We start from the raw sequence: 24,259 nt of genomic DNA, 5'->3' as shown, positions 1-24,259 counted from the left end.
TTTGCTGAAGATCTATCAAGGGGTTCATGCGAAGAAAATGTTATGTTTTTTTACTAATTTTAGCTCTGGTGGCCCTTAAAAGGGGCCAAACAAAATTATTTGAAAAGACCTGACAGAGGCCCATGCTAGGATGCTTCAGACTTGAAGATCCATCAAGCAGTTAATAAGATCAAGTTGTTTAAAGGTTTTTCTATTTTTTGCTCTGGTGACCCCTAAAAGGGGCCAAACAAAACCATTTGAACAAAGTTGAGAAAGGACCATGTAAGGATGCTACATATCAAGTATGGAGTCATTCTGACCTTTACTTTCAGAGGAAAAGATGTTCAGTGACAAGACAATGTAAAAACAAATGACCCCTGAGCAAGGCCAATTTGACCCCGGGACAATAATTTGAATACCTTTGGTGTAGGTCCACTAGGTAACACTATATACCAAATATGAAAGCTCTAGGTCTTATATTTTGGAGAAGAGGATTTTTAAAGTTTTATTATATAAGACTATATAAAAACAAATAACTTTCAGGGCGGGGCCAATTTTGACCCTGTGGCAATAATTTGAACAACTTTGATAGAGGTCCACAAGATGATGTTGTATACCAAATATCTATTCTCCTGGCCTTACGGTTCTGGAGAAGAATATTTTTAAAGATTTACTATATAACACTACGTAAAAACAAGGACCCCCTAGGCGGGGTCAATTTTGACCCTGTGGCAATAATTTGAACAAATCTGGTAGAGGTCCACTAGATGATGCTGTATACCAAATATCTAAGCCCTGGGCCTTACAGTTTCGGAGAAGATTTTTAAAGATTTACTATATAACACTATGTAATGAAACTAGTGACCCCTGGGGCGGGGCCATTTTTGACCCCAGGAGAATTTTCAAGGTTCTAGGCCTTGTGGTTTTTGAGAAGAAGATTTTTAAAGTTTTCCCTATATAAGTCTATGTAAAACAAGTGACCCCCGGGGCAGGGCCATTTTTGACCCCAGGGGGATAGTTTTAACAATTTTGGTAGAGGACCACTAGATGATGCTATATACCAAATATTAAGGCTCTAGGCCTTGTGGTTTTGAAAAATAAGATTTTTAAAGTTTTTCCTTTCCGTTGCCATTTCCGTTGCCATGGCAACCAGAGTTCTGCATGGAATTCCATTCTTTGAACAATTTTCAAAGGGGACCACCCAAGGAACATTCCTGTAAAGTTTGGAAGAAATTGGCTAAGCGGTTTATGAGGAGATGTCGTTTAAAGTAAAAGTTTACGGACGGACGGACGACAGACGGACGCCGGACAAATTGTGATCACAAAAACATTTACTTATTAATTATTATAGCACTGCGCATAGTAATATACTTTTCATTTTTTCATTCCCCCCCCCCCTTCCCCCCTGGGAATATATGGCATACACAAACCAAACTTATACTCTCAATTGTTTCAAATGAACATTATTATTTATTAACTATTTTGATTCAATTAGCATTCACATTTAGTCAAGTCACCATGATTTGCATTTGAATTTTTGCTATTTGTAACATTAGACATACCTTATATACTTCATTTGTACCAAAATTAAACAAATAACGATCTGTATTATAAGATAGCACAATTTGAAAAAAAGAAAAAAAAAAACTTTTATTACTTAATTAATTGCTTAAACAATAAACATACATTTTTCCATCCTTTTTTATGAAATTCAAAAGCCATTGCATTACTCTTCATATTGACAAACAAGAAATAAAAATAGTTCATGTATGTAATCATCTATTTTATTTAATTTAAACAATCATTTGATATCATTATAATTTAGTTCTTACAAATCATGTAAGTAATTTCACTTTCAATAAATTGAGAGTTAATAAACAGTCACATGACAAATTCCTTTTATTGGATCTTCAATGTCAGATGGAAAGCTATTATTAAGGACCCAAGTGATGTTTGTTCCTGCATCTGAACTGCCTAATTGCAGCCAATTTTGCATTGAATGTTACATATTTGGGTTAATTACGGGCTATAATCCCTGTCCCGACAATTTTGAAGATAGAACTTAACAAAGTTATTGACTGGCTAAAAGAAAAATATAAATTGAGGAATATAGGCAATGTAATCTTTACAGATATACAAAAATGATTCGCAGATACATATTTAGACTTATCGACATTTTACTTAATATCAAAAGGTTCTTACAAATTATTTATAATATTATTCTTCATATACATACACATTATTTAGTAAACAGTACTGTTTCAACAATTCAAACAAATACATAGTTACAAATGAAATGTTGCTGTATTATGGCAAACACTTGGTGTTCTATCAGTACTTTAACTGAACTGGAACCTCAGATCAACCCATAAAGAAATGGAGTCTAGTAACTTCCCACTCTCCTGCCTCTTGGAACAACTGGGCCATGATTTTACCAGTTACCAGTAAGTGTTCTTTTAGACCATCATGTTGGTCAAAAATGTAATCAGACAAATCAAGACTGTCCGTAACTGGAAATCGGACCTGTTTCAATACATAGGCCACACTTTTTTTATCCAACTCCTTCCAAATGATGGGTAGTGACATGGACATTCCTCAATCTAACTTCTGCAGTGACTTCATTCATTCCTTTAGTCAAATACGGACAGTGTGAGCTGTTGAGATAGACAGCTCCTGTGACATCACATTTTATTGTGAAGAATGTCCAGCATAGATGGCTTGTCATCTAATGTAGCTAATATGTCCGCCCGGTCAGCTCAATCGGTAGAGCATTGGACTCTGAATTGGACATCCCGGGTTCGATTCCCGGGCGGACCAGGTGACCTCTGTTGTGATTGGTTATGAAATCCTTTCTACGACCATTCGCACTGTACCACTGCACCTGGCATGTACAGAAACTGTCAGTTCCTTGCAGAGGTGAAGGCACCTAGTACTGGTTCTGCCCAGGATAGGTGTGGGTGGTTGAACTGTCACTCTGGGACCCTTCAATGTGCTCACGCCGGGACCCGGAGTATAAACTACTAACACCACCACCTGGCAGCCTGCTCTGAAGCTTGTCCATAGCCCCATATGTGTGGCCAGTCATCCATTATCCCCATTTTAATGATAATCTGAAAATAACCCCAAGCACATTTATATGCATATTTATTATATCATATCCGCTTCTATACACTTATCTTCTCTAGGATGTTCAAACAGGCTTGATGTGATAATACAAAATGTGAAGACAAATCAACAGTGAGATACAACAAGTATATTGAATTTTCTGTCTGATTTAAAATGATTTGTAATATATAAACAGGACAGGTGAAACTTCCTATTCGACAAATATCTTTTTTTTATTGTCATTTCCAAGCATTTTTTATGATAAGATTATTTAATATTTCACAACTTAAATACTATCAGGAAGTCATAAGATTAACCATCTATATATATATAATAAATCATATATATATATATATATATTTAATATATAAAAACAAGTCATTATACAATTGATATACACAAATTAAAAAGGTATTTATACTTCTGAAACACTGTTGCACAAGCCACTGGGCACAAAGAGGTTGATGAAGGTTTTCCTGATGCCCTTTGAGGTTTCCTACAATAATGAGAAAGATGACCTCTGAGAGAGATGGTGGTTATTTCCTGAAACATTAAATTTATACATGTTGTATATAATTTAAAAAAAGGACACTTGACAATATACAGAATGCTGTACATAAAATTCATAAGTCCTATAAATAAATGCTTTTGAAAAATTCCAGAACATATAAACAGCAAAACCCCAAACCTCTTGATTTTGTTCTCAATTGGCCAACAGAGGAAGTATTTTTTTTTTCAAGAATCCATGAAAACCAGTGATATAAAACTGCTGACAAAAAATTAGATCATGCATTTTTCTTTAACTGTTAGTAATAGTTTAACCCACAAAACATTGGCTTTCAAACGAAAATATGCAAATCTGCGATATGATCTATGTCAGCAGTCTTTTATCATTGGTTTGCAGATACTATTAAACCCAAAAATTTGCTCTTTCCAAGACAAAAAAAATAAAAAAAGTTGTAAAAACGGTAAATTTGTGAGAGTGCATGCAGCTTTAATAATAATTAATATATTCTTGTAATGAAGCTGTTATGTGCTAAAAATAGAACCCAATGAAAAATAAGCATATCCTAATAAGCCTAGCTTTAATATTATGAAGTATTTACTGAATCAAATAGACATATATAGGCAAATGACTGAAAAGCTACCATAATTAAAGCTGCACTATCACATATTAAACATTTCGACAACTTTTTAATTTTTGTCTTGGAACAAGCCAATTTTCGCTACAATCCATGGAAACCAGTTAATAAGACTGCTGACAAAAAATTAGATCGCGGATTTTTATATTTAAGTTCATAAATTGATGTTTTATGCATTTTTCTTAAACCGTTAGTAAGGTTTTAAGCTCTAAAACATTTTCGAAAATATGAAAATCTAAGATCTGTTTTTTGCTCTTTTTTCCAAGACAAAAATAAAAAAGTTGTAAAAATGGTAAATCTGTGAGAATGCAGCGTTAAGAGTATTTTTTAAACTTATAATGAAAGTCATTTGCATTTATTTTACATAAGCACGAAAACTAATGTGTTATTTATTCTGAACTCCTTTATAAAAATGTAGGACAAAACATCCCATGTCATTTTTGACTAAGGGGACAAAACACGTCCAACCCATTTAAACAGGGTTGACAAAACAACCCAGATCATTTTGACATGGTGGACAAAATAACCAGGAAAATATTGGCAGTTCAAAAAGTTAAGACCCCCCTCCCATCCTACCAACACTTGAAAGATTATTGGCCATTATCAAGATGTGTTTTATTACCCCCAATAAACACCCTTTTTCACTTAATTTATTAGGTTTAGAAATGTTACTATGGAGATCTTTATCACAGCATAAGGAAGACACAGTGACTTTAATCATAAGGATTTGCTACAAAGCTACAGTACAATATTAAGTTCAGCATTATGATAATCCTTACTTCAAAACACTCTTCATAAAAAGGTGTTCAAGGCCAAAATCTAATATTCATATTCATTACAGGCTGCTTTGCATGACAATTATTAATTTCAGATATTTGCTTTAAGCAATTTATTTTTAATTATAAAAACACTTTCTCATAGTTTTCAGTTTTCATCTTCTTTTTGATATTGACATGTTAATATTAAAGCGGCCTCATGTGTTTTTAATATTTATGTTAGTCTTATATTAAAGCTGCAACCTCACAGATTGAACGTTTTGACAACTTTTTTTAAAAATTTTGTCTTCGAACAAGCGAATTTTTGCGTAAATATCTGCAAACCAGCGATAAAAGACTGCTGACAAAATATCAGATTGCAGCTTTTCATACTTCCATCCAAAATTGATGTTTTATGCATTTTTCTTAAACTGTTAGTAGCAGTTTAAGCTGTAAAAACATTAAATTTGGAATGGAAATATCAAAATCTGAAATCTAATCTTTAGTCAGCAGTCTTTTATCACATAAGCAGGTATTTACGCAAAGAAATTCTAATACATAAAGTTTAAACAAAAAATAAAAAAGTTGGAAATCAATACATACACAAGTTGACTAACATATATTTTGAATAATAAACCTTAAATTACTTTCCAAAGAATGCATTTAAGGAAAAGTTACTTACTGAAAACAAGACTGTAACAATGCATGTATTTTAAAGTGAAAACGCATATATATTATGTATTTTAAAAATGTAATCCTTTATACTTTTTACTCTTTCTGTTTTTAAAAAGGATGTAACCCTAACCGAATCATTTTATTTTTGGCCCTACTATAACACAATCAAGAATTTAGCCCCACATTCCAGAATGCAGGGCTTAAATTGTGTTATCATTTTGATCACTGACATGACATCATTGACAAAATAAGGATTCAAAAATCTTTGTTTCCGCCCAACTGACCCTATTTTCATCCTTCTGATCCTTTTTTGTTTTTGGTGTTTTGATCAATATGTGCTTTTTTAGTAAAGACCTTAATAATTCCCTGATATAGGTCAGTTTGCCAAAGAAACATGGTCCTAAAAAAAACAACAGTTACCGTATGCCTACCTTTTTTGATATTTAAATGGAAACTATGGATACTTTTTTTTGGCCTAAGCAACAATTTTTGTTTGAAGCCAGATGTGCATACTGTGTATTTTTTTTACTTAATTACATTGTATTGTCTGCGAATTACCAATATCAAATCCATTGTCCTATTTAACAGGATAATGGTTTTGATATTGGTCCCATGTATTATCATTATAAAAAGTGTAGGAATTTTATTCAAGACCATTTGCAAGATGTGTCATGTTTGGTGTCAATATTATGCTTGAATTATCATATTTTATATTTGTCATTGTTAGATATTTAATTTGTATAAAAAAATGAGCAATAATAAAACCTCTAAAGTTTTTTCCTCAGTTGGTAAAAATTACACCTGTTGTTGGGTTAATAAAAGTCTGCTTGCCTATGGCTCCATTATGGCTTGACCCTGTCACACCCCCTAGTGTGACTGATACATATTTGTGAGGCCAAAGGGGGATCTATCTTCATTGAATGTCAGTATTTATTTTAGCTCCACCCCTTTTACTTGACCTGGCATCGCCCCTTTCACTGAACCTGACATCTGATTGGCTGAATGAATATGCCTTTTAAAGGTTTCCTTATGACTGACAGCCCCCACCCCCCACAGAGAAAGACTGGTCATTTGAGACAATCACTATCATATTTTGAAAAGGCGGCTATATGCATGACTATGAATTGGCTTGTAATTGATTTAAGATAATGATCATTATCTGCAGTTATGCACTTAAATTCATAAAAAATTCATGTTCCTTATACTATGAAAATTTTGGAAGAAATACATGACTGTCAATTTAGAATTGAACTTAATTTCCATGTAAATATCCTTAAATTGTATAACATGTCGAAGGCAAAATGTAGATTTTCACAGACTGATACAAAAATTTTGCTAAAAGGCATGTTCATTTTTTCAAGATAATGACATTAATAGAAGGTTTCTACTTTGTGTAAGGTTTTCTGAATTTAAACATTTTTTTTTGTCTTCAAGTCTCTTAACATTACCAAATAAAAAGAACTGTCCTCCAGTTTGTATTATGTAGAATAAGATGTAATTTGGAAGTAACTGTAATTTGTTACAAAGATGGTTTAACCAAAACTTAATGAAAATCCCACATTGATTTCGTGCATTTATATATATATATATATATATATATATATATATATATATTAATACATATAGCCCGGAATAGTTGTAGCCCGGAATTATAGCTATTCTAGTTTTTCCGACCTAATCCTCCGGTACAAACAAAATTAAACCGTTGTAATATACACACATTACTTCGGAAACAATAGAGTCATTGGACTGTCAATAGCTCGAAATTCACCTTTTATTTGTTACTTCCGGGCTATATGTATTAACATAACAGGGTTTTCCCATGCTGGTACAAATAAAAGGCGAATTTCGAGCTATTGAAATTCGTGTAACAGTCCAATGACTCTATTGTTTCCTACGTATAATTCTGGGCTACAACTATTAAGAGCATATACTATCACACTCATCTGATATATTGGGGATTAAATTTATGTACCAGTACATTATCTTACAGAATGATAGTGATAGTCATTATCAAATTATTATCCTGATTAATAAGTAAGTTGTTGAGTGAAAACTATTTTTAAATTGAGACAATAAGGTGGATGACATGTTAAGTTATTGAAAGCTTTGAAGATTTTATACAAAAGTTATAAGTTGTCTCAATTTAAGATTTCGAAAACCATTCAATTGGCAGGCCTAAGCATCATGAGCCACTCACAGACTTTGATGGAATTGGTAAAAGACAAAAAATAAATATTTACTTTCTTAGTGTTGCAATGCAAAAGATACTAGGCCTACTTTCTATCGAGTAAAACATTCTTAATATATAAAGCTTTTTTCCATTTGCCAAATAATGGAAAATTATTTGAACTTGATTTTGAAAAATAATTATTTTTTATCCTGACTATATAATCATTTAGTCTTTAAAACAGACTCTCTTCCTTTTAAACTCTAAAATATCTTTAAAAATAAAATAAAATACATTTAAACCCATTAAGATTTAATTAATTATTTAAACAGGCCAGTCTGCACTGCCTTTTCAGTAAGGATTTTAGTCAAAATCATATCTTCGTAAGAACAAGACAGTACACCATAGGTAATTATGACCCCCCCCCCCCAATAATTATGCATATTATGCATATTTGTATACATGTATTAGCTAGACATTATACAACGATAAGTGTATTGTATATATTAGTGAGCAAATAAATGCATTAATAAATAAATAAATACAGATTTATACTGGTAAATAGATTTATAAATATAAATATTTTAGGAAAGATAAACATTAGATAAAAAATATTATCAAAGCCTTTTTAGCCATATTGTATTGGCTGGTGGGGTTACTCAAAATTACCGTGCATGGTCCGCTTACAACCAATTAAATATTTTCAATAGCTCTGAGAATGATTCATACAATCTTTGATATGATGTCAGTTTTTTTTACATGGCATGGCTTGACTTGATCAATATAAATTTTATATTATATGACTTGCACAATTCACATGACTTTTCATATATATCCTTTAAGTTTTGTGTGATAATAGATCTTTGATCTAAATTTGTGATTCAAAACTTAAAGATACATATATATATATATATTTACTGCTTCGGAATCACACTTTACACACAAGACATGTTAAAATAGATTATTGTACTCACTGTTTTTTAATTTAAGTTTATTCATCAAACTCTGTCACTCTAGCTGTCTCTGTATTATCAGCATCACACATCAACTAAAAAATAATAATAATAAGAATTATAACAAGAAAGGTTCAAGTAGTTAAAAAATATATGGGCTGTCATTGGACATATAATATAACAATTTACCATGATTCCATGAAATATTTTTACAAACTAGCAAACCTGAACTCTTTAGTAATTTTTTACATCTTTGTGAGATTTTGCATAAAGCATCTATCTAATTCTTTGTTAATTTACCACATTAAAATTAAAATATATTGATTAACTGTACTTTTATTTATTTTATAAATATCTTATATTTTGTGCACCAGTCAATTGTAACCCTGGCGCCCCCAGGTCCAGGGAATAGCGGGGACTTTGACTTTCGGTCCAGCCAACCCTGGGTCTAATCCCCTCCCCTGCGGGAACGAACTGATGGTAAAACCCCGGCCAAATGCCCCTGCACACCAGAGACTCTATATAAGGCCCAATCTCGGCTAAATTTGGCTCAAAGACAAAACCACTGCGGTCACCCGGCCCTGCGTGGCCACATAGAAAGTAAAAACACGGCCAATTCCCGACTATTCCCAGTATACCCCCGGACCGGGGGGGGGGGGGGGGGGGGGGGGGGGGGGGGGGGGGGGGGGGGGGGCGTGGTTAGTAACCGTTACAATTGACTGGTGCATTGGTACAATTGACTGGTGCATTGGTTATAATAACTGAGAGGCCTCAAAGATGCTCACATGACTGTGACCTTTTAGCAGATTAGAACAAAGAAAGGATTTTTAAGAAATATACTCAATGAAACAGAGTAAAACTTTATTCAGGGGCTATACACCGTATGATGAAATAGCGAAAGAAGAGAAAATTGTCGGAAACTGACATGAATTTGGTATCAATGTGTACAATGCATTGAAACTAACTAACTGAAGTACCACATAGTTTACAATTAATTGATTTTTCACATTTTTTTTCCATAAAAAAGATTACTAGGTGGGTATACCTAGTATAATTAATTTTTATGTGTGATTGGCTAGTCGATGTTATCACTTAATGTTACCAAGCTAGGTATATATTAAATCAAATAAATAAATGTAAACTTTCATAGCAGTGGATACAACACTGGACTGCAATTTTGGCGACCACAGTTTGAACCCGGTCTCTGTTATTTTTTCTTTACATTTTGATATTTTTTTACCAATTATGATATCAAAAGGATAAACATTTTATTGAATAATTGTCCTGTATACTGGGACTGACCCTACTGTTTGTATAGTCCATTGGTTAAAGAAAATAGATTAAAAAAGAGAAAAAAATAATTGTAAAGTGTGTGTTTAAGGTAGCACTACCCTAATGAAAACCTCCACTTGAAATGCTTCATTTTAATGTTTTATCCTTTATTGTTAAGCACATACCTACACATCTTTTGTGGGTTCATGTGAGCAGTTCAACTTCAAAGCAACCCAGAAGCTGACATACATGCCATATCCCCCGGAGGGGGAAAAATCCCCCGGAATTTCGACCCATCCCCCGGTCTCCCGGAGGGGGATGAAAATCCCCCGAAATTAAAAAAAGTGTGTTTAAAATTACGCAAAATTATCACAGGGTTTAATTATATATGCCTGTTTGCAGTTATAATGCCCTTCTTGTCTTAATTGGATTATCAACTGATGGTGTGTTTTAACAACACCAATTTGGTGACACTTAATAAGTCAGCAGGGCACATTTCATGCATTGTTTTGATTGAAACTGTCAGAATTTGCATAAGAAATGTCAATTAGACTGGTCAGATAAAAGGACGATTTTCATTGGTTAAAACTATAGGTTTTATCCAATCAGAGAGGATGTAACAAATTAAAGTGTTTAAACATGTGTCATTGTCATCAAAATGATTTATGATTTAAAGGTGACAGTACATTATTTGGTAAAGAAAAGGATTAAAATAACTAATAGACAATGCTGTTCTTTGTTATGACCCACTAATATGTTTACATACATGACATGACCTTCATCTCAAATATCGGAAAATAACAGAACTTCCAGAAGAGAAACTGAAAGTAGACAATTCGGATGAAATGACTTTTATTTATTTTAATATTATGGTGGTGATGTTTTTTATTTTTTGATGAATGCCAAAAGATGATATGTTTATGAACTTAAACAATAAATTATGCATTTGCTTTTTATCAGAAGCAAACAAATCTGACTATTTGGGAATTGAAATGAAAAATATTGATAAATCATTCCATTCTCTCTATTAGTCTGAAAGTCATCATTTATGATCATAATGAGCAGATTTTGTATCCAATTTTAGAGGAAGGTAAGCCCATTAAATTGTCTCTGAAACATATTTTTCTGTGAAGTATTCTATTTTGCAAGTGAGTGCTTTTATTATGCAATATGGCTGTGTCTCATTAAAATATAGATGAAGTGCTGGAAAAACGGGTAGACAAGGTAAATTGGCACGTGTGTCATGCCCGTAATGCTACATGGCGATGATGAAAATTCTCTGGTATGTGACCCAAATCCCCTTAAATTCGGGACATAATCCCCTCGTGAGTCTTTCAAAATTATGGCATTTTGTTTTTGTGTACTTGCGTCTTAAAATACTTTGAAATTTTGTCAAATTAGACCTGCTAAAAAAAACCCCTGAATACTACCAAAATCCCCCTGAATTTTCAGACTTTTGAACATTAATCCCCCTGAATGGTCTCAAGAAAATATGGCATGTTTGGAAGCATCTTTTTATTTTCCATTTCATTAGCTTACATTTTTCAACAGTAGTTTTATTAGAAAATAGTTATTTTCTTATACCGAAGGTAAAACATACTGTTGTGTTTTTTTTGCATAATGTTCCTAAAAGTTTAAAGATATTTCATATTGATAAGGAACAGGTCATGAGTATTTTTTTAACTTGTTGATTTCGCTGTAAAATGACATTCACAAGCTAAATCTTAGTAGACCAAAGCAGGGTTAGACACTAACATTTTTCACAAGGTAGTCCCTCGGACTACTGGATCCCAAATCTGGGTAGTCCAGCAAAAACTATGGTAGTCCATAAAAATGCAAGCCTGCAACGGATTCCTTCAGTGTTTTGTGAGACTTAGCCTTCTTAGAACATTGTCAGTATAACCCTTTGATTGGTCATGATTTTTATCTGTTTCAATCTTAAAATTTCCACATTCTTCAAAACAATTTTTGGCCATTAAATTTAATTTTAAAACCAAAAAAAATGCTAAAAACTATGCTAAAATACCTCAGATTAAAAATCTAAAAACCATGCTAAAATACCCCATAATCTGTCACTTTCAGGAAAATGTTGCAATAAATCACTTGACACTAAAACACCTCGACTGAGATCGTTGCTAAGTTATGGCACAAATGACAGACATCCTACTGATAAACAATATTTGATTATTGGCATCCTACTATTCAGTATTCTTTGTTAATCTAAACAACATATCATATAATACTTAAAAAAACATGATGAAATAAATTCCGAAAGTGTTATTAATTATTTTTTGTATGGGAGTAAGATAACAATTAACATGACGCTGCCTGTCACTCAAACTAGCGTCCAAATTAGGCAGGGCTTATCAGTTGCCGTTGCTATCCGCCATGACCTCCGACAATCCTCACATATCAACAGTAGTGTAATTACGCTGTTATATATATTTAACACAAATTATGTCTCATAATTGAGAGATAGTAAAGACAGTTTAAGAAATCCGAAATACTGACATTTTCCCTTTATGCCGCTAAAATTATAATTGATAACAAGGGACTGTTTAGTAGACTAATTCAATTCTCAAAATGTCTTAATGTAAACGTACATAATATACGTATATTTCCGTTTTAATAGCCTTAAAATAAGAAATATCATTATGAGAATTAGTGTACAATATTGATGATATATTGCGATTTAGTTTGATTTTGAAATTTGTCTCCTTATTGTGCGAAAAGTTTTAAAACCGAGGCATATACATTTGCATTTAAGTTTGTTTGACATATTAGTGAAAAAGACACCTCAATTTATGTGAGTTACATTTTTTTATTAAATTTAATTAAATATCTGATATATAGCTTAAGGTCACAAAAAGTATATACGTATAGATAAAACAAAATCATATTTTAAAATGACGCAAATCAAAGTAAAAACCTTTGCATGTATAATGACTATGGTCGTTTCAAAATTTCTATGCTTATTGTTAGAACAGTTTTGCATGTCATTTAAAACGGAAATTTATTCATTGAGAGAAACAATAAGGTAGTTATATAAATAATGATAATAATGCATTACACTTGTATAAAACAGGTGATTCTGAATCGAAAAAGGAAGAAAAAACAGCGAAATCCATTGAGTTTTGACAATGGATCTATACAAACATCTTTTTTTGTTGATTTTCGGATAGGAAATTAATACATGTTTTGTTTCCCTTTATTTGAGTTTTAAAATAGAGACTGTTATTGTACTGTAACAAAATTCCGATGTTATTTAGAAATAAATTATTTTAAAGTCTAGACATTTTTCTACCTGAATTATACATTGCATACAATTAATAATAATGAACTTATTTAATGTTATACTTGGTTTTATTGCTACGTTTTACCATGTTCCATGCATTTTTTATCTGATTGTCATTTATAACTTTTGTATTATTATCGTCTGCTTCTGGGTATTTGTCGGAGGTCATGTGACACTGTAGGTGTAGCCTTATCGCTATCGGCGTGGTGTTAATTGTTATTGGCCCTAGCTTCAATGTATAAAATGTTACATTTTGGCGCGAAAATTAAAGCACACAACTCTGTCATCGTCTGCACTTACACTGCATTATACCTGTTTTGGCAGTATGATTAATTTATCAGCTGTTCTTCTAAAAGCCAGTTTAAAAGATTGCATAAGCCAGACATAATATTCCTTCTGTTTGCTTTAAATAAACACCGACATTTGACAATACCCTAAACCATAATAATCATGACGTATTTTCAGAAAATCTAAAAATAGTTACAACCGTCAAGTGTTTATCTGCATCGTATCTTTCATTGTTTTTGACTGAAAATGCAAGGGATTTAGAAAATCTGCCACTTGGACCCAAATCTACCTTGCTGACATTTAAGCAGAGGTGCACATGTCTGACGATTAAAACACACCATAGAGTGTGAAAATGTTTTTTTCCCTTTCTAAATAAAGACATTCTACTGACTGGTTTAAACATTAATCGAAAGGCTATACGAAATGCGCGCGAAATTCGGTTAACAGTCCATGTTGTCCGGAACTGCCCGGCCATCTTCGGCAAGCTTTACAATGAGTGTTTACCGGTGATAATCGGCTTCTTGACATCACGTTTTACGCAAGTTTAAGCGTAATAAAGATTTTATGCTCAATTAACTGATGTGATATTTACTTTCTTCTAGTAGTCCGACGGACTATTGACTTAAAATGTCTTGTAGTCCGACCATAAATCTGGTAGTCTCGGACTACCGGACTACTGTTAGTGTCGAACCCTGCCCAAGAATTGTACGTTTACGGATTTTTGTATCTTTTTTGATATGGCAAATCCTTCACATACAAATTGTTTAGTATCAAAAGTGGGTAGTTATTCCGATCGGGATTCTGGGTTAAAGCATTTAATATCTCAAAAATATCATAAAACAAGAAATATTACCAGATTATGTAATTTTATATCAGTTCCATACATAAAAATGTCATATCCTATGAATAATTATGAGTTTGACGTTTATTTTTCATTTCTTGCTGTCAAAACATAGCGATATATACATGAAGGGCACCTGCAAGGCTTCAGGGCACAATTTTTAAACAATTGGAACATTTCGGCCATGGCTGAGTTGTTACGATTGTATTTTCGAGGTCTATCTAGAAGCTTGTCAGTGGTGGCCGAGTTATTACGATTGGGTCGAGTTGTTCCGCTTGGCATAATTGTTGTCTGTGTCTGTCAACTTTTGTTTTATTGGAAAGGTAAATAATGTGTTTTAATGCAAAATAACTTTTCACTTACATGGTAAAGTATGAATATAAACCTTTATGATCAATTTAAACCATAAAATACTTCACTTAATACAATTTCAATATTTTTCAAAACCCCCCCGGTTTTTGCACAAACCCGTTTAGACGTTACTGGCTAAGGTCACAAATCCGAACACTTTCTGATGTTTTTTACAATTATCTTGGAGAGTTTATGTTGTAGTAAGTTAAACTTTCGTATGAAACATCTTTGGTTCATGTGAAAACAGCTGTCAAAGTACAGATTCACGATCTCGTCAATATTATGTCGAAAATCGTTCAATTTTATGGATAGTAAATCACCCTTCAAAATACGCTATGGAGGGCACAAATACCGAACACTTGAAAAGCGAAAATACATGGTCATACAATTATAATTAAAAAGTATGCTATATTAAATAAATGGCATTTTTTAGAAAAATGCTTAACAAAACAAGATGAAACTTTGCAAGTGTGACCAAGGCAAGCCTCTGTATTTATCTAGATCATCGAATAATCGATCACGGTAAACAAATGCGTGTTTTAGCCGGTGTTCAGGATTTGTGCCCTGTTAGGAAATGTACCGTCAACCAGTAAGGATTGGAAGAATGTATTGCACGTCTATAATTTTAGACTGGGGGGGGGGGGGGGGTAGCTACAATAATGAGCAATTAGGGATACTTTTTTTTATTATTTTGACATTTCATGTGTATCCCTGTAACTGCCATAGTCTTAAAATCGTCAAAAGACCCATTGACGGTCATTTAGGTGGACTATGGGGGGGGGGGGGGCATGATAACAATTGACTGGTGCAACCACTGGGACACCATTTTTTATTATTTTGATATTTCTTAAAATACTCGTTGACGGCTATTTAGGCAGAGTAGCCCCACTCCTTGTCGAAGTGTGGATAAGAAGAGGACTGTTTCAAGTGAACGTTCTTAACGAGATGTCCTACTTATTGACTGTTTATATATTCAAAAATCAAGACAAAAAATTAAATGGAAAAAAATAAATGACTTACCAATGGGTGTTTGAGATATCCATTTGGCACCACTTTAGTGCCATTCATCGCTCTTCAAAGCTCCATAAAACAAAATCATTCGTCTAACACATTCCCGACATCTTAACACAGATGGTATTGATTACTGTGACATGTTGGTGTTAAACCGGTTTGAAGGTGCATTCACTCGAGTAATAAAGTCAAAGATGCACTCTTAAGTACTGCCAGATAAGGTTTACCACAATTAATAATGTTGTTTCAATATTCCTAAAAGAATGAATAAATGTCGAAAACAATGGTTCTTATGAAGGATATCGAGTTAAATTTGAAAGAAATGAGCATTACACACGGTATTTCTACCTTATGAGACTATAGTAGACCACAATAAATCTTTTAGCATTTACCAATCATTAAATATTTTTTGCGCTTTCTGCTATTAAAAACACGGTTACAATCTTGTTATCAGTAATAAATATTTTCAATAAATGCATTATTTAGTATGTAGTTAAAGGTTTATCAGTCACAATTGATGTTTGTTATATATGTGTATGTATTGATTTTGAATAACAGTGTCACTAAACAAAAAATAAACAAATTTACGCAATTTCACAACCCTTTTTCCAGTTCTTCTGGATTACCCTGTATCCCCTGCCTCGAAACGAAAAGTTAACTTGGACGACATCGGTACGTTGTGGTTGTGGGGGGGGGGGGGTCACCCCCCCCCCCCTTCTGGCCACTAGTGCAATTGCAAAATTAATTTTGATGCGTGAGGGATATACTTAAGCGACGATATTAACCATTGCTTCAATATTTATGCATGCATATATGTACTTGTTGGCAGTTTGGGTGCCTCATTTCTACATCAAAAATGCTCAACCAGGTATGAGTTTATTGTATAAGTTATAGCTCGTAGTTTGTAAAATGTGGTTCTTTAGCAAATTTGTTTTAAATACGAAATAAAAGGTGTTGCTTCCAAGGTATGCATGATCAAAATATCCATAAATTATGTATGAGTCCCTTTTGCTGAGTGGTTATGCTATTTATTTGTCCATGACGTAAAAAGCGTAGGTTCACCCCTGATTAAAACAAGACTTTATTTTCATACTTTCATTGTATTTTGTTCTGCAATTTCAGTATCAAAGAGTTAACTAATTATTTCAGACACATTACCTGGAAAATGATTATTTGGTGCCAATGAGGTACGAGTCCCTTTAAGAATGACAAAGTGTTTTTACAATCAGCTAGATAACAAGTTCATTTTTTCCACATATACAAGATGATCTACAAGTAATCATCATATGTGTATTTTTGCTTCACTACTATCTTGTAGGATGACTGGCTTATATACTACTACCGGGTATGTAGTAAAGTGACAACATGGCATTAATTACCAATTAATAGCGTTTATTTTGTAATGCAAAATTCACCAGCCTTACATGTTTGTACAGTTCGATATTTTTTTCTAAAACATATACTAGTAATACTGTTTGAGGAAGGCATTGGCACATGATGCATGTTAACATTCTAAAATGCCTTGCAGCATTTTTAATGGTGTTTAGCTTGGACCAGCTCAAAACCAAATAATAGGGGTTGGAAAGTCTTTGGTTTAGGAGTTAAAAAGTCTTTAATATGGTTATTAAAATAATTCAACTAGGGGTTGAAAAGTCTTTGTTATAGGAGTTAAAAAGTCCAAACAGGTAGGGGTTGAAAAGTCTTTGAAATAGGGGTTTAAAAGTCTAAGGGTTGAAAACTGAAAAGTGTTCTTTTTTAGAAGGGTTAAAAAGCCTCTTGGGGTTGAAAGGTCCTGCTCCCCTGCAGAACAGTGTGTATGAAATAAACTATGATCTTAGGTAAAACATTTCATATGGATTTCCATCAATTAATTACATCTTCATTAAAAATCAAGAAAATGGTACATTTTCTGTGTAAAGGTACTGACAACCGAAATAACATTTTCAAGCGTAAAAGTGAGTATAGCTTTGAAAAAATGAATAAGTTCTTAGTCGTTTGTAACCACAACTTAATCGATTAAAAATGGCGTCTGAGGAGATGAACTAGTGTAAAGATATTTAAAAAATGGAATTTGTGTCACTGGTTGAGTAAGAATACTTCAGGTAATTTTTGATATGATTTATTGCATTCAAATTCATTAAAAGATGCTTAAATCTTATCGCTAAGATATCAGCACAGAAGTATTAGCTTGGAATTGGATGGATACAATGTCAGGACACAGGTAAACAATAAAACAAAACTTCAAATATATTCCTAAATAAATAAATAGGTGTTCTTTTAAGAGATTTAGAAAAGTTGAAATATTTTCCCATTAAAATTTATTGCCAGAACCTCCAATTGGATTAAGCCCATTGCCAATGTTACCAATTGGAAGATTCCAATGGGACAATGTTCCAATTGGAGTTTTCCAATTTCCTGACTTTTCCCATATTGAATTGTGGGAAATATCCAATTGGAAAAAATGGTCGACGGGATTTTTTTTTACAAAAAATGATAAAAAGTACTATAAACGCACTTTTTCTAGATAACATTATAACCATTAATGATAATGATTGTTATTAATCACTAATTCCTTTTTTGAAAATGTGGGAGAATTTTCCAACAAAAAATGTTGGGCTGATTTTCCAATTGGAAAAACCATTTTTCCAATGGGAAGGCCATTTTCCAATGGGACTCCCATTGGAAAAGTTGACTTTAAATGCCAAAAAAACATATTTCTAAATTAAATTTCAGGAAACAAAAAATATCTCTTATTAGTATTACCTAACACATTTTAAAAATACAAAAATAAAAAACATTGGGTGAAAAATAAAAAAAATAAGTTTGCAAAAATTCCGGATTTGCAAACTTAATCCGGATGCTGTTAATGTTGAAATAATCCTGAAAACAAAATACTTCCTACATACAAACAGAAACAGAAAAACTGTTCACATGCAGAAGGTATTATGTTCCCAACATTTCTTATCATTCACAACAGGAACAAAATTATGCATTTATGGCATTGGTAGATATCAAACACAAACTGAAAATTTATCTAATAGCAGTTCAATGTAATAAATCAAACACAGTGTCTGTTATTAGATAAATTATCAGTTTATAAAAAATATTCCAAGCATATTTCCAAACAGACTAAGCACTGAGATTATGATATGACAGTTCAATTCATGGAATTAATTTTCAGTGATTTTACTTACTTGTAAATGTACTTTCTTGGGTACTGCCTTCAACCATTTTGATCACCAGCTTTCTGACACACAGGACGACTGCATCTGAACTGCCGTCTCTGGTTTAAAAAAAATAATTTTCAACATATTTTTCAAACAAACAAATAGAAGAAGATATTTATCAATCTCGCAAGAGCTAAATCCATCATTTGCCATTTCTTATTTCTGTCAGTTTGGTCCCTAAACAAAGTTAAAATCATTCAAAATATGACATAAATATGACATAAACAAGACAAGAGATATGAATTAACACCGCTTACTTTGTTTTTCAACATATCTAGCCGAGAATTAAAGTTTCTAAAATCGGCTTCGAGAATGTTCGAAACATTCTAAAACGAGCTGGGAGCAATTTCTTTTGACAGAAGTTTTTATGGAATTCAATAGATACATCGACAAAACTTGCTGGTAATATGATACATCATATATTTAGACACAATTTCGCATAAAACTTTTAAACAGGCATGTCATATTTACCGCAGGAAAGCTGGAAATACGACCTTCACAATTTATTTTTCAAGATGGCCGACCAGCGCACAGCGAGAACTCTGCAATATGACGTCATACATATCACGTCATATCATTCCATGAATTGCATTATTTATTTATTTTTTAAACTTTTACGAAAATAAAGAAAATACACTCATTAAAAATAATTGAAATTATGTTTATTATGTATTATGTATCGTTTTATGAAATTAAACATTAGGAAAAAAAAAGTTTGTTCATTTTCAGAAAAACGAAATCGAAAGTAGAAATATTTTCTGAAATTGGAAATGTTTAAAACCTCGTAAAATCATTTATATCTCTTGTATATGCATAAACCCGGCTTGGTTCAATCGCGAAAACATTATAGAAACTATAACTACCAAGGTCGTACCTTCAAACACAGAAAATATCCCAAATTTTACACACAAAGAGTATTGTTTACATGGTTCAACCGTATCCAAGTGAATACGACAGACAACACTTTCCCTTATAATAATCAGCTCAGTATAGCTTGTACCGAAAATCGTAACATTAGTCTGTGATTGTTTTACTTTATTTCATGTTTTATTTTGCTTAAGTATCGTACTTTGTAGCATTTTACAATACATTCTGTGTACCTTTGAGGAGTTATGCATAGCGATTTGCACATATATATGACTATATGACCATTACTCGTTTGATAACTATGAGCAAGCATAGTTGTTCTTGAAGCTTAAGTGATTCCAAATAGATTACTATAGATAAACACAATAAAACACGAACAGTTCATACATTTTATTTTGCTACTATTCATTGTCTGTTCATCACTCAATTTATTGTTAACAACGTTTTGGCACAAACTGTCTCCCACGCCTGGCGAAGAACTGGCGAAGTGCTTCGTGATTCTCATTTCTCTCTAAGTCCCTGCTACTGAGCTTTTCAACAACCTTGTAAGTTTTATCAACACTCGACGAGTCTTCTTGCAGCAAACACACCAAACAGGGATACAGTTCAGGGCACTGATGGCTTGCGGCTTTCTGTTCTGTTTTCTCAGCATCCCCATTGTTGAAACAAATCAAACATGGATATAGTTTCGGGCACGTGTGGATTTCAGTTGCCATATTAATGTTCGCATTCAATTGCACACTGTCCATATTTTTCTGTTTTGCATCAGACCTTCTTAGCAACTTCTTTAAATACGTTTTGATGGTTTTCTTGAAACCCATAATTTGTATATACTAGATCAGTAGGTTTTGACAAGTATGACATGAGAAGAAAAGATAAGTTTTATATATGAACTATATACGTTCCACTCATTGCATTATTTTAAGCCATGGACCATGCAATCTTCAATGCTAGGTACAGTGCTTGCTACTATGTCACTATGCTTCTATTTTTCAATCGAGATAAAGCAAACAATCAAATTGCATTTCAACGCATTTATTCAAAGTTAAAACATCAAAACAATTGTTTGAACCTTTTCATTCGGAAAGCACTTAATGAAGTATCATCATGTTTGAGCGGATTGAAAACTAATGTCAATTCTTGTTTTCGCTCACAAAAATACTTGGTTTAATTTCGTCAATTTTTACTTCCTCGTCTACGGTCTCAATGTCTTCAAAATTATCACTATCATAACAGTAACCGTCACAAACGCAGCAATTTCTCATATAACAAGCTGCCCTGTCTGGGTTGTCATCTTGCATGGATTCGATTTCGCTCGATTTTTGTTCTTCAGCATCTCGCAAATAATCTTCTGCCATCTCCATCATTTTTTCATATTCATTGATATCATTCATGGGTTGCTGAGAACAAGATTCGCTTTTTGCTCGTTTTCACTGGTGTTCTCACAAGGCGTTGTTTGCTGTGTCGATGCTTGACTGGACATAATTGTTTGAGAATGTGTATGACAAGTAACAAATTTCAAGCCTTATAATATGAAAAAAATAATTCACTAGTAAATCGCATTCCATGATATAAATCGAAAATAAAACTGACATTGAACTCGCTCACAATAGAAATATGACGGACATAAGCAACCTTAATTTACAAATTACCGGCTTCGTAGCGAGACTATGTATGGGTGATAACAAGCACGAGTCTACGTTCAAAGACATCGTCTCGATACTTGACAATATCGAAAAAACTTTTCTGCAAAACAAACTAGCGACGACTGAGTATCGCAAGAAATGTGGCGCACTACAACAAAAGGTGTTTAGTTTGACCAGAGAGAACGATCGGTATAAGCAAACTAACACAGCACAACAATATGAAATAACTCGTTTAACAACTGAGTTAGAACATTTGCATAACTTCAATACAGTTGAATTGAATCTGTCACAGCTGACCGCGGAAAACAATCAGATTAAGCAAAATAACACGGCATTGGAAGACGAAGTTTTGGGCTTGAAATCTCAAACAGACAACCTGCAATCCTTAGACGAAGCTGCCTGTATGGAACTATTCAACGAAAACACTCAAGATTTTTCATGAATTACTTTACTTCTGCCACTTACAAGTGAATATTACGAAATTCAATAAAAAGCAATTTCAAAGCATTCGTTTTTTATGTTTATTTTATATTGTCAGAAGTCAGAATTATGTTCACATCACTGTAATTTCAAATTTGCTTTGCCATGATCGTACTAGGTTTGGGTTGACAGTTCTTACACTGAAAATACTGTAGGTACAAGTTCTTACTGAATTCAATAAAAACAAGTTTAAAGCATTCGTTTGTATGTTTATTCAGAAATGTTTTCACATCATTGTGATTTCAATAATGTTACTCGGCAGTACAGCCGTCGCACTGGCAGTTATTGGTACTATTGTTATAAGGACCATACGTCATTGTCGGACAGGAACCCATAGCGTTTTGAAAGTCTTCGTCCTTTCCCGACATTTCAGCATCCATCTGTTGGGGGGCAGTATCATGGCTGGTTTTCTGTTTTTTTACATTGTTCACATCGCTGTCCATTTCACAGTTTTCAGTTTTTCTTTTAGCGCTCAAGTTCGATGTACAATCATCAACCAGCATCTCTTTTTGTTCTGTGTAGTACAATTTACATTTGTCGCACTGGCAGAAAACCTTTCTGTACAACTTACATGTGTCGCACTGGCAGTTTTCAAGACATTGATCTGTATTAATTGTAACAGCGTTGTACCTCTCTGTTTTCTGTTTTCTGTAGTTACACTCGTCGCACTGGCTGTTCTCAATTTCGAAAAACTTATGGTCATCATAATTTAATCTGAAAAACTTACAGTCGTCACACTGGCAGTTCTCAATACAATTGCTTGTCATTATGCGTTTTGTTTGACATTTGTTGATTTCAGCAAGATATATTCAAAACCGTGGCCCTAAAATAATGCATATCTCAACATCCAGTAGCGCTTAAACTGTTTTCTTGCGCTTTGCTTGATTCTAGTCAGATAATCTTTTCCTTCTGAGATACCCAATTTCTTGTAGTATCGTTTCCTTTCTTTAATGTGTTTTAACGCTACTGGATGGCTCAACCAACAAGCAGGACAAACGCCGTTGTATTTATCAAAACAGCTTGGACACGCGGAATGTTCGAATGCACATTGTTTCATAACGAGCAAGAGATAGTCAATGTTACTGTAGCCACCGCACCAATGGCAAGCTCTGAAACGTTTTCCGAGTCTCTTATCATACGAAATACATTTTGAGTTTTTTGGACCGTTGTTGTGAGCCATACTTTATTTAAGAGGTTCAAAAATATTTCACTTATATAGTGTCAAGCCGATTTCATTCAGTTTATGTAATTCAAATGTTTTGACAACAGTAACATGGCAAGTCTTAACTGTTGGTGCAACAATAAATTACTGTCTATATTTGCTGCGTTTTACACATTTACGAAAACACAAGACAAAGAATATTTCATTTTTTCAATTTTTATTTTACAATTGAATCGTTATCTACAAAAACTTGAAGCATCATAACACACTAAATGTCTTCAAAGTCCTGATACTCAGAGTCCCCAGGTTCATTGTTCATAAGTATGGTTTTATCGTTTCCCACATATAGCCTATGTGCTTCAACCGAAAATCGTTTAGAATCTCAGGTTCGGCATAATTTGAACTGTGTCTCAGTGCTGTCCACGCTTCTTTCGTCTCACAATACTTGATCTCTCTGTACATTTCAACGCACCTCCTGATCTGGTCTGCCTCATATTTTGACTCCTGAATATTGTATATTTGTTCAAGTATTTTCGCAACTTTATCATGATCCAAAGGGGAAGCCGGCGAAGAATTTTCAAGATCATCGCTAAAATTCCCATCCTCGATATCGTCATCATCTGAAAGGACAACAGCTGTAGCTTCATCTTTTCCTTCCCATGCCTTGAACCTCTTCCTTATCGGGCTAGCAGGTGGAGTAAGAACGTCTGCTTTTACTTTTACTGCGCTGAATTATTTCTCATCCATGCTCACATCCATACAAGACTCTGCCGCATCTCGCAAATAGTCTTCTGCCATTGCTTGTAGTTTTTCGTCTTCAGTTGAGTAGTGCTGAGGAGATGATTTGCTTGACATGTTGTAGATTGTAGATTGTTTGTAACCAATACCAAAATTTTTCATCGTCAAAACTTTCATATTAGTTTTATGTTCATTTATTTCAAATAGAAGCACATTGTAGCTTTTTGCATAAATATCAAACAAGATCCATACAGTCATTGTCCTTGTCAAACATACCAACTCTCATCGATTCGGTTTGCTGG

General features: G+C 33.3%; 2 long non-coding RNA genes across 2 annotated transcripts; both read right to left on the bottom strand.

The window, feature by feature from the left end:
• Nucleotides 1-1,615: 1,615 nt before the first annotated feature.
• On the bottom strand, nucleotides 1,616-16,355 carry LOC128233503 (uncharacterized). The gene is made up of 4 exons (XR_008260706.1): nucleotides 15,847-16,355; nucleotides 8,801-8,874; nucleotides 3,506-3,627; nucleotides 1,616-3,089 (listed from the first exon to the last, which is right to left on the bottom strand). It is a non-coding gene; the product is annotated as an uncharacterized LOC128233503 (long non-coding RNA).
• A 2,666-nt stretch (nucleotides 16,356-19,021) lies between these two features.
• Nucleotides 19,022-20,084, bottom strand: LOC128233772 (uncharacterized). Its single transcript, XR_008260775.1, has 3 exons — nucleotides 19,939-20,084; nucleotides 19,536-19,606; nucleotides 19,022-19,120 (listed from the first exon to the last, which is right to left on the bottom strand). It is a non-coding gene; the product is annotated as an uncharacterized LOC128233772 (long non-coding RNA).
• Nucleotides 20,085-24,259: the final 4,175 nt, after the last annotated feature.

Source organism: Mya arenaria, chromosome 5 (assembly GCF_026914265.1).
Source record: "Mya arenaria isolate MELC-2E11 chromosome 5, ASM2691426v1".
Lineage (NCBI taxonomy): Eukaryota > Metazoa > Mollusca > Bivalvia > Myida > Myidae > Mya > Mya arenaria.
The sequence above is the reverse complement of the archived record's forward strand: the minus strand, read 5'-3'. Positions and strand labels throughout refer to the sequence as shown.